We start from the raw sequence: 12683 nt of genomic DNA, 5'->3' as shown, positions 1-12683 counted from the left end.
CACTTCGGAGACTGAAGCAGGAGTTCAAGGCCATCCTGGGCTGTATAGTGAGTTCAAGGCCAACCTTGACTACATAGGAAGACCCTGTCTTAAAAAACCAATCAGGAGGACAAAGTTCAGGAAAATGGAATGCTAAAATTTTTTGAGTTCTTCTTTTTTTTTTTTGAATGCAGAGTTTATTTGGATGTTTTCTGGAATAGAAAAGGGTTTCTTCTTTCAACTTAGAGTTTAAGGAGTAGAGATTCAGCTCCGAGAAAGTGCATCATAGCCTCATAGCAGCCAGGGTCTAAAGCAGAGGTAATCAAACAATAATTCACAGGCTAATTCTGAACCAGGCCTGATTTTGTAAGTAAATTTTAACTGGGACATAGTAAAATCCATATATTTATGTATCACTGTAACTGCATTTGCATTACAGTATCAAAGTTGAATAGCTGCAACAATCATATTAGTCCATACAAAGTCTAAGATATTTATCACTTGGCCCTTTACAGAAGTTTTCTGAGCCCCACCCCAGGTCTAAGGTGAGAGATTCTCATCAAGAGACTTCTGATGGGGCCGGGGATTTAGCTCAGTGGTTTCGCCACCCTCTGCACAAGTGCAAGGACCGGAGTTCGATTCCTGGTACCAAAAAAAAAAAAAAAGAGAGAGACTTCTGACTTCTGATGTCCTCTGACTTGGACTGGAGGGGATTGATGCAATTTTACATAATTTCATTATTACTTGTTTGCAGTTGCAACCATTGGCCACTTTCTGTGTGGAGCTCACTGTATCTGCTATCAGCCTTCTGCTAATGCTGCCTAGGAGAGCCCGGGTCTGTTGGGCTGAACCAGGAAAGACAATCAGAAAATCATTGTCCTGTTAGCATGGCCATGATACAGCCAAAGGTAACCAAGAAGAGGGCAACACCGGAATTGCAAGAGAGAGAAGGTCAGTAAATTCAGGAACACTTTTTTAACACACATTTCTTGAGAACTTAGGGATTTAGTCAATGATGCATTTTACATGGAGCTATTTTAAACAGGTGTATGAAATATATAACAAAACTTAACTGTGGATGTCTCTGGGGGTTGGGGTAGATGATATGTATGATTTATTTACTTATTTTTGCTTTTCTCTTCCTTTGAACTTGTCTCCCTTTTGTAATAAGATAAAAAAATAAAGAGAACAATTGTCAAGTAAACACAAGGCAGATGTCAGATGGTGAGAGGTGGATAGTCTTTCTGCAAAATACGTAGGCAGCAATTTCCACACTGTCTGGCTGATCGAAGCCTGGATTCTTCCTACATAACCATTAGGATGCTTGACCCCCTTGAGCTCATGAATACTCTTCAGAGAAGATGACCAGGACACTCCCATCTTTGTGACACTAACTCATAAAACTTAAAGCTGATTAAGCCACCTCTCATTTTATAGGAAACAATTGCCAGAGGCAGGAAATTATTTATCGGAGTCTATACAGCTGATTACTCGTAAAGCGAGGACAGGAATTCAAACTTTGTAACTTGTAGTCCCATGCTCTTTCCCCTTTATTCCAAAGTTACCACAGGAATTTGGCTTCAGAGCCAGGAGGAACTTCAGCTGTTATCTTGAGTAACACTCTTAATAGATAAATGAGAAAATAGAGAGACAAAATTGATAAAATAATCTCAGATCACTCAGGGATAGAGGAACTGACAGGGTCAGAATTTAGATTTCATCATTTTACTCAATTATCTTATCTCAACCTTTGTTCTTTATCCAGGTAGCATAAATTGTATCCTCCACACCCTTGGAATCTCATTGCCCATCTGTGTTTTCCTTAAGGGAAACATTTGCAGAAGAAGGCATTGGAGTCTGAGATCAGTGAGTGGGTTCTTGAGGGTGACTTGTTCATGGGCATGCTCTCTGGTCTAGAAGAAACTGACCATCCTTGATTGCACGGCTGCTGAGTATGTGCACTCAGAGCTATTTATATTAGAGGATGCATGGAGTAAAGGCCTCATGTAGAGTTCACATCACCACACAGGCATGTCCTGGGCATGTCACCAGGCATTTAGCTTTTCCTCTATATTCTGTCCACTAGACATTTCTTTTAGTGTGATTGGGAAGGACTTGCCTCCAGTGTGAGAGATGATTATGTAAATGCCCCTAAGGCACCAGGTGAAGTGGAAAATATGGTACATGAAAGGTCTTGTAAGATTTTGGGCGAGAGTTGAACAGCAGAACAGTCTGGCAGAACAACAACAGAACTAATATTTGCTGATACTTACTGTATGTCAAATGCTGTGTTGGGTCCTTTACCTACAACATGATAATATAAATTAAAATTTACTGGGTGTTAACTGTGTTCTATAGGGTGAAGTTACTGTCTCAGTTGATTAGAACCCAAGGACAGTATATTGGAATTACATGGCATGCAGAAAGTGCTTGTTTTCTATAACGACTCAAGGAGAAACAGCACTGTCCCCAGGAGATCCAGATGCAGTGGATGTGCTCTTACCTGGCATTGCAAAGCATGAATAGTTTCAGCCAGCTACATATGCCTGTTGAAGGGAAAGCGCCAAGGCTCAAGTCCAAGTGCTCTGTGGTGTTCATCAATTGGTTCTAGTTTCTTCAGTGTTGAAAATGATGTCAAAATGGGCTTTCGCCTTGAATGGTAGATATAAAAAGTAGAAGTTGGACCACTGCTTTCCCCTAACGTAAAATTTACCTGATTCTCTTGAAGCAGCCATAACACCATTATCTCCTGGTGGACTCCGTGTCTGCATGAGAGGATTTCACAGTGTTTAGCATCCTCAGAATCTCAGCTGTTCTCAAACAAGGCTGATTACAAAATTCTCTGATGCATCTACTGGGGAAGAAATGAATATATACTGAGAGTCAGAGGCATGTCATCCTTTGTCTGTTTCTTGGGATACTGGTGGGGTCCCAGTAAGACCTCCAGGTCTGTCCTCCATTTCTGTCTTTGTTGCAGCCGTATTGAGCTTTTCTGTTTCTCTAATAGTCTCTCTCAGAGCACTTTCCTAGTATGTGCAAGGCTCTGGGTTCCATCCACAGCACAGCCAAAAAAAAAAAAAAAAAAACAATAAATTAATGAATAAAAATAAATGCTCCCTCTCACTTCTGCATTTGAAATTTGAAATGGATGATGGATGCTTCTTCTACATGGGACACATTTCCTTTGCCTGACCTACCCTTCTCCCACATGTTGACAAATTATCTGTGTTAAGAACAAGGGTTCTTCCAGTCTTAGATTTAGTGTTACTTCCTCGGGGAAGCCATTTCTGGTTACTCCATTTCCTAAGTTGGGTTAGATTTTGGAATAACTTCCCTCCCCACCTCCACACTTTCCTCTGAGGCTGGAAAGTCTGTGTGAGGTGAGGGTCATATTTACCTGTTCAGAACTATATCCCACCTGACCAGCACTATGTCAAAGGCACAGTGGCCCTACAGTTAATGTCTACTGAGTGAAAAACTTTTATATCACATTATATTCAATAGTGAATTCAGTGTAGATGCTGGTAATTGTCTACAAAATTACATTGAACACCCACAAGAAGAGTAGGAAATCTATGGATCAACCTGATTCAACCTGCCACTTGGCTTGGTAAGTAAAGTTTTATTGGAACACAGTTACAAAAATGCCCATTTGTTTATACCTTGCCTGCAACTATGACTACTCCTGGCCTAAAACAGCAGAATTGAAAAATTACCATGATGATCGTATGACTCACAATGCCAATCCCTCTCCTAGATTCTTTCCTTTTGAGTCCGAGCAGATGTATAAGAAAATAGCCACTATAAAATACCTCTTCTATTTTTGAGTTTTCAATTCCTTCTTATAACCACAGCTAATCTTCCCATGAATCTTCAAATCCTGGAGTTCCATGCATAGCACCCTAAAAATGGCAAAGGCTTAAATTTTTTAAATGTTTAGGAGAAAATAATTGTGTGTTGGGCAAAAAGTCATTAAAAATATTTCTAGTTTTGAAATTTCTTCTACTTTCTACCTAATTAAGTTGTACCAACTTCCAAAGCACAGATCAATTTTCCTCTCCCACGAAGATCCCTGTTCCTTCTAGCTCTCAGAATGCCTTCCTTCTTAGAGGATATTCCTATAAAACTTAATGTGGGAACCATTTACTCAGGACTCCCTGGTGATAGTTCTTATGTTGTCTTATGTCATTACTTAATATATATTAATTTCATTTCCCAATTAGATGCTAAACCCCTGAGGGTGAGGTCATTAAGTACAAAGCTTGAGCTAAAATATTATAAAATGTAATTCTCATCTTTACACAGTACTTTGTACAAATGAGCTTATAGAAGATGGAATATCTACATTTTACTAGTTTTTCTTTAACTGCTTACAGAGGACCCCCAAGCTTCTTTGAGTGCCCCTAGTTTGTGTCTGGGGATCCTACAGGGGTTGTCTCATTTGTGTTCATAACTCAGGCTGTTAGCTATGGCCAGTATGCAGTGTACAATGTGTTCTTTCTCTCCTACTCTGGAAGACTGTATTTGTTTATTCTGCCTCTTAAGCTGGCTGAGGGCATCTCAGTAGGATCATGCCAAGTTGCTATCTCCTGTGTTCTCAAGGTTAGATTGCTATTTGCGGCTCTTATGGTGCTAGGGCCACATTGTGTAGCTGCAAATTCATGCAGAAGGTGAATAAAATCATTTCACCTATGTGCTGCTTTACTAGCTGGGCTCCAGAACACAACAGTGCGGCCCATCTCACCAGAGATTCTGCGGCTTCTGCCCTTCCCAGGGGCCCAGGCTCTGTGTCGAGTACCTTAAAACCACTATATTATGAGGAAGTTCAAGTGGTCAGGTGGAAGGACAGAGATGCTAGGCAGCCCCACATGCCCTAGTACCCTCGATCCAGGTGCCAGGCACGTGAGTGACAGTCTTCTTGGACGTTCCAGTTTCAGCAGATAACACAAGGTGAAGGATGGAGGCTCCATATCTCTGTAACAGTTAAGCTAGATTGTTAACTTGATTGGCTTGAGAGCCATCTAAGATTAGTAAAGCACATTTCTGAGTGTGTTTGGGTGGGTCATGGAAATGTGACCTTGGGCACTACATCTGGTTCCATGTCCCTGGCACTATTCCCCTACTTTGCTACCCAGCCACCATGAACTAAAAAGTTTTGCTTTACTACACCTTTCTACCATGATTTCCCTTCCTTGGAGCCAGCCCATGGGCTAAGCTTCTGAAATTTTGAGCCAAAATAAACCTCTCTTCCTTTATGTTGTGGGTGTTGTGAATTTTGTCCCAGCAACAGGAAAGCTGACCAATATAACCTACAACCTGGTTCAGTCATTCCAGCCATCTCTGGCCATTTATTAACCAGACATTGTGGAATATGGACATGGTTGGGAGGACAAGCAGTCTTTCCATGTGTTTGAATTTCCTGATCCACAGAGTCACAAGCATTTTTAAGGGCCATTCTTTTATGTCACTGAATTTGAAGCTGTTTGATATGTAACAACAAATACCTGGAGCACCTCTTCCACTTTCTTCTTGAAAGATGATGCTAATAAACACATGTAGGTCAAACACTCTTCCAATAAATCAGACATGCCTGTCCAAGAAGCCATAGTCTCAGAAATGAAGGTAACCTAGTTTCTTTTAGGAAGGACTTCCACTCAAAAATGTGACATGCATGTGTTGATTGAAGGAGAAAAAGAAGAAAGGACTGAAAAAAAAGGAGGAGGGAGGAAGAAGAAGCTCATAGTTTCAGCAAGGAAAATGAAAGATGGGGATTATGTATGGTTTCCTTTGGCATAAATATGCCGAAGAGAATTTCAAAGTTCTACCAACTTCACACCAAAGCTTCAAACACCTCTGTTTGACTCTGCCATCTGGAAGATAAATCATAATGAACATATTGCTAGGTGACTCATCGTGCCTTCTTTGCTCAACTCACTGAAATCAACCTGCCTGTTGGCTCCACTCAGAGGGCTGCAATGGGCTATTCCTTGAACAGGAGTGACCTCTCACCATCCCACTATTAATGCATAGACTGTCTTTGCAGGTGGTACCTGCTGAGGTAGCCTACGACAGTGAAGTCTCCCCAATGTGCATAAAGCTAATTCCTACGCCATTCAGTCTGACAGGCATGTGTACGAAATGAGGGACATGGTAGGATATTGGGTGGTTGTAAGACACCAACAATGAAGACATACAGAAGGATGAGAAGACACAGTGGCAGAAACTCAATAAATAACAAGAGAGAGAAATCAGATAAATGGAGCAAACAGTTGGTTCCCCAGCCTTGCTGCAGACTCTGACTACTTCCTCATTTCAATCTAGTTTTTAATGTAGTAACTCTCTTCTCTATTAGTGGACAGATTCAGTATCAGCTTTTTTCTTTTCTTAAAACCTCTCGATAACATGTGACAAGAAACGAAAGTTGGCTTCTGTTCTGTCTTTATAAGGGCTTCCACCTCTAAATTCTTACAAGGTGACAAAACATATCATCAAATATGAAGTACACACCTTTGTCTCCTTTGGATGTCAACCATCCTTCAACACATCATCACGAATCGTGTGCTGATGTTAATAGTCCTCTAACTTCCTGAAAATGACTACATCAATCCATTCTCCTGCAGTACTCTGCAGTGATATAGGTGGTAATTTATTCAAAAGGAGACTTCAGCAAATAAAAAATACAGCCTTTGTGATTTTTCTCTGTGGCTGCTTGATGTTTTTTTTTCATAGACAGACTTCCTCCATCTAGTTAATACTGGATAATGATTTCAACATTTTATTCCACAGGCAACTTTAGAGAATTTACCCCAATTTCTTAGGTTTCTGGGTTATTGCCCTAGGAATAAACTTGTGAATCAACATGCTGATTGATGTTCCATGTGCTCTCAATGTACAAGAAGCAGTGTCATGTGATAGCTACAACATGGACCTTGGATGTGGGTGGCTTCTGTTTGAATATTTGCTCTACTGCTTATGGGTTAAATGGTCAGAGGTAAGGTAATCAAGCTTTCCAGTCCTATTTCCCTTCTAAGAATGGGGTGACAATTGTATCCACTTTGTCATGTTGAAAGAATTAAATAAACTAATGTATTAAAATGCCAGATTCTATAAAAAGGCTATGATAAACTTTCATCTAATATTGTTATCATTTATGAATTTCTTTGAAAAGCCTTCAGCTAGCTTCTTTTTTAACTTTGTGTGAATTTTGTTTTATATTTTACTTCTGATTCATGCGTGATATACCTACAGAGATCTGCTCAGGCCCTAGGAATACAGCTCAACAAATTCTGAAGAACTGATCACAGTTATATAATCAGTTCCAGATCAATAAACAGAACATTACAAGCATTCCAAACATACCCTCCTCAGTCCCCTTTGAGTCACTACTTCCCAAAAGTAATTTCTTTTCTGACTTCTAACACCATAGCTGAGTTTTACCCACATCTGAATTTTATATAGATATAATCTTTCAAGATGCCCTCTTTAGTGTCTGGCTTCTTTTGCTCAATATTTTATTCATATGATTCATCCATGTTGTTATGTATATAAATATCTCATTATGTACAACAGCCCACTGGGTAAATATACCGGTTTATTAATCTTTTCTACTGCTGGTGATACTTAGGTAGTCTCCAGTTTCAGGATGCTACGAACAATGCTACAAACATCCTTTTACATTTCTCTGGGTGAACAGTTGGGCATTTTACTGTTGGCAATGAAATAGGCGATGCAGATAATATAAGTACATATAATTTTAGTAGAAAATGCCCACTGACTTCTCAAAGTGATGGTACCACTTTATGCTCCCACCATCTGTGTTCGAAAGCTCAATTGCACCTCATTTCTGCCCCTCTGTCCTTTCTACTTTTAGCTACTTGGGTGGGTCCATTGGTTTGGCTTTTTAGAATCAATCTAACAAAGAACATTGGAAAGAACATAACAGTAAATAAAAATCCATTTTGAGCCTCTAACTGAAATTTACATATCCACTTCCTAGACTTGTGACATAGCAAGTCACTTTACTTCTCTGAGCCTGTTTCCTTGTGTTTAAAATGAGGCTAATAAAGTCTCCAAGGGATTCAGAACCCTTGTTTCCAGGAATGTTCTGTGGGCATTTGTGAACTCCTACTCCATCCTGTTTTCAAGTCTGTTTTCTCCCTATATGTTAGAACTTACTCATCTGCTGGGACCACATACCAATAAAAAAATTGTAATCATTAGGTCTAGGTAGTAATTTCTGTGGTTGGAAAGTCAAAGCTTTAATGGTCATGTTGCTTTTGCAACAGGACTTCTGAATGCAAGGTTACAACAGGCATAGAGTTTGATTCTCTTATTTACTAAACTAAGATGTGAAAAGAGAACCCAGTGATAATTTAAAACTGTACACATATTTCAGTACACCTCGCTCTGTCTCATTTGTTGGCTAAATGTGATAACTCAACCATGAGAAAGCAAAATATAACTCATGAGGAAAAGATGACAGAAATAATAAAAAAATTTTAAAGTACAAAAATATAAAAGATGATACTTTAATAGTGGGACTCAGAAAACAATATGGCCAAAAAAACCCCCTCTTGGTTCTGCAACTGGATTCAGTTTAGCCATTGCTACAGTTCTAAGATGACTTCAGACGGTGGGAAAAAATGATGCATTTCAGTTTACAGAAACTCTGTTATCTCTTTCCTTTGGTGCCCACAGTATCAACCAGGTGTTTCAGACATCAGGTAAACCTACTTCTAGTCACATGTACACTTACAACTTCCCAAAGCCACACTGCACAATTAAATAGAATCTTGGCATCAAAGACCCTTTGTTAACTATACAATCCATGCATCTCCAGCCCTTCAAGAGGGGCATCCTTGTTTCCGGAGCCTATCTGCTTGTTTTACAAATGGCAAACACTGATGAAAAGAGAGAACAAATGACTTACTTAAGGTGAAAGTCAGTGTTTATCCAGATTTATTGATTGTTATTCATGGAAGGTTCTTCAAATTCCATTAGGCAATTTGGGGGTTGGGATTCTGTGACACTGAAGACCTTAACTGTGATTGCATGGGGGTCTCTTATTGTGAGAAATGTCGCAAACTACTCTTCATCCTTCAGAGTTAAATTAAATGTTTCATCTGTAAAATTTTTCCTTGGTTCTCTCCTGATCCAGGACAAATTAATCCCCCCTTTTTTCTGTTGTCCATAGTATTTTGTATATTTTTGTCTATCATTTTATTCATCCCTTCCTTTACCTTCTATCTATCTTTCTTTCTCTATCATCTATCATATCTATCATCTTTGCATGCATTCCCAAAGCATATAAAATTCTACTTCAATTTATTATTTAATCCTCTCTTTCCTTCTCGAATCTTAATGTTGGCTGAAGTCAAAGACCGTAAGAGGTTGATTTTTGCATCTTGTACATGGAAATCATGGGAAGGGAGAAAGGGAGAGTTCAGGGGTAGGGGAAGAAGTATAAGGAAGAGGAAACAAAAGCAAGGAAAGCAACGAGAGAGAGAATCAAGGATATACGATCTACATCTGTTATTTTTGCACACTAATCATTCTATTTATTCCTTTTCCTTCCCTTCGTTGCTATGTCTTTTGCATCCCTGCTTACTGGCAAACCAGTCCTTCCTATCCCAGCCCATGAAATTGTGTGAAGCTGACCTCACAGCTTTCTACTCCAGAGATGAACACATAAGCCAGGCTTTCCAATCATCACATGATGTCTGCCCCACAAGAGACCAGGTCAGACAATGGTAACTCAGTTCTGAGAAAATTATTAGAACCACCGATCAGAAATACTTTTCTTGGCTGCAGGGAAGGAATCTGGATCTTCCAGCACCAGTTTTGCTACCATGAAGGGCAACTCTGCAGCTTAAAGAAGCTTATTCATAGAAGCAGAGATGGCTGAGGACATATCCTGATGCTCTGACTTGAGCCCCTACATCCATCCTTGCCTGAGGCCGACTTATTTATTAATCCAGTTACATGAGCCAACTTATTTTCTTTTTCCTGATGAAATCATAAAAGTTAAGTGTCTTTCATATGTAGCTCACAGAACTTCAACTAACACATCTGTAAGAGAGAGAAGGATGGAAATCAGCAGTACAACAGAGGCCTCAGTTATGTTCGTGTTCCCTTGATAGGTCACCACCAAGGGATGAGCACACCTAGCATACTCCATCAATTAAATTAATAGGTGGACTTTTACTTTTCTGTTAGGCAGGAGGGAAGGCCACCCTGGGAAAGCCTGGGGTGGAGGGATGTTTGGAAAAATGCCTAGTTCTTAGCCCTCTGCAAATCACTCTACACATCTTGGCACTTAGATATGCCATCACTTTGGGATTTTTTTTTTTGGTTTCTGATATCCAGCACTTTAACCATAAAGTCAGGGTTTGGCCTTGAATTTGGCCCATTTTTTCAAGGTCTCTCCTACCTCTGACACTCCATATGCCCCAGTTGATTTTCCTGTAGCTCCTACCCAGTATCATCCCCAAAGACTCCTCTGAAGTCCACTCTAGGGACATCTTGTGTGATTGGTCACCTCAGTTTTCCCAGGGCAGAAGGGATCTTGGGACATGGGATTTTCAGTGCTAAAACCAAGATCATCCTAGGAAAATGTGATAGGTCTGTCACCGAGGACTGACATCTTCCCTTTGATTATCTCAAACTGAGGTTAATGCTCCTCTGCCAAACTGTAGGGACAGATTACCAGGGCAGAGGCAGGGATGATGTAGTGCAAGACCTGGGTGGCTGACAGTTGTGTATTTACCACAAGCTTATTGTGCACTCTGTACTGGAGGAAGCTAACTCTTGTGAAATTATTACTTGCATTCCCTATGTGCTCCTAGGCCCCTGAGCTTTATCTCACCCAGAAACAAAGGCTAAGATTGGCCTAGATTACACTAATCAGTGAAAGTTATTTTTAGAAACCAGATTACCCCTATCAGTATGAGTACAGATCTTTGAAAATTCAGGCAAGTTCCCCTTGCCATGTAGCATGTTCTGCTACCTGGCAGCTTTTCCCTGCATCCCGATATAAATAAACCCGGGCTTTGCATTACTTTCATTTCTGACTACTTCATTCTCCATGGACTTGACTTCCCCATCCTCCACCAGGGGCCTTAGCCTCTGAGCCGGTCTCACCCCATCTCCCCTTCTTCCAGGGAGTGGAGGTGAGGAACCCTGAGGCACCAGAGGGAAAGTGGAGGGACACTGGGGATCTCTAGCCCCTCGAAGACCACCCCAAAGACCACCCACCTGATACTACAAAACCATATGTTGAAGAGTCAAAATAACTGTAACCTATTTCAAGGTACATTAAGTGCTTTATAAAAATTGTTTTACTTTAAAGTCACATAATGATAAAAGTAAAACGAGAGAGAGAGAGAGAGAAACAGAAATTCAGGGATCAAATATTTTAGCATCCGCAAAAGCCTGACAAGGTTTTCCAAAATGGAAAATTGCTTCCCATTGAGCAATAGGATAAGGGACACTGCAACTGAGAACCTAAAATACGACTTCTTGTGGTTCCTGGGTTGGTCTCTTCGAAGCTTTCCCTTTTCTGCACTGATAGTAGACGAGAGGCCCTATGTGTGCTGAAAGTGAAAAGTACTCCAAAAAGAACAGAACGTGTTAGACTAGACCAGTCTTAGTCTGAGAATCTTAACTGGATTCCCTCTTTCAAACATGTTTTCATGCCCGATGGTTCTAGATTAATGACAACCTCAATTTATTGACCACTCAAATGTGCTAAAAACTTGGGATGTTGTGTCCCCACTGTAAATTCTCCCTTTCTTCCTGATAGCAAAGAACCCCTGAATTTAAGCTAGGTTTGTGGCTCCCAAGAATAAAGTCTCCATGCCTCAGTCTCTCTTGGATACACAGGCAGCCTTTCATCTTAAGTCTCAGCCAATGAACATGAGCAGAGGTGTCATGGGCAACTTACCAGTTGTATCTTTAAAGCATGTCCTTATTTTCCTCACCTCATCTTCATTTGTTCTGCAGCTTAGCATGTAGATGCTTTGTCAAACCACTTTTGCCAGTACAAACAAGAACACCAGCTGAGGGATGGCAAAGCAACAGTGAGAAGAATCCTGGATCTCGAATGACTTTGTGGAGCAAAGAGGCCATCCTAGCCTGGACCCCTGCCTCAGCTTCATCTTCTTTATGTTTAAGTCATAATTATTCTGGGATACTGAGTCACACGGGTGAGCTAATTCACACACATAAGGTCATATGATCACTGCCACAGCTGTTCCTGAAGGAGGGAGGTTAGCATTCTGTCCGTGGCCTGCTGCCTAGTTACAGCAGAGGCTCCTTCTGCCTCACACACAATTTGGACTTGTAATTACCATGCTCTGTAGCCTTTCCCATTTTTTCTTCTATGTAGTACTTCCTATTTTTCAAAGTTTTCTACAATTTTATCTCAAAGCAGGAACTATTGTGATCCTTTTGAGCCTCGTCAGATTAGAAGATTTGACTAAAAACCATGCAGTGAATTACTGATGGATCTGGGATGAAAATGCAGTCCCAGACAAGGATATTTTCTCTTTCCCATGCCCATTACTATGCCTCTCCTACAAGAAAACTAGTGCATGTACCCAATCATCTGCCAGCTTCCCTTAGTAGTTTTTAACACTCTAAGCAACTCATTCAAATTTTAGATTCAAGGATACCCAGGACAAGTGCTTTCATTGAATTAAGGTGTA

Source organism: Heterocephalus glaber, unplaced genomic scaffold (assembly GCF_053883595.1).
Source record: "Heterocephalus glaber isolate CG9 unplaced genomic scaffold, H.glaber_assembly_v1.0 deba00000943, whole genome shotgun sequence".
In the NCBI taxonomy this organism is placed as follows: Eukaryota; Metazoa; Chordata; class Mammalia; order Rodentia; family Bathyergidae; genus Heterocephalus; species Heterocephalus glaber.
The sequence above is the reverse complement of the archived record's forward strand: the minus strand, read 5'-3'. Positions refer to the sequence as shown.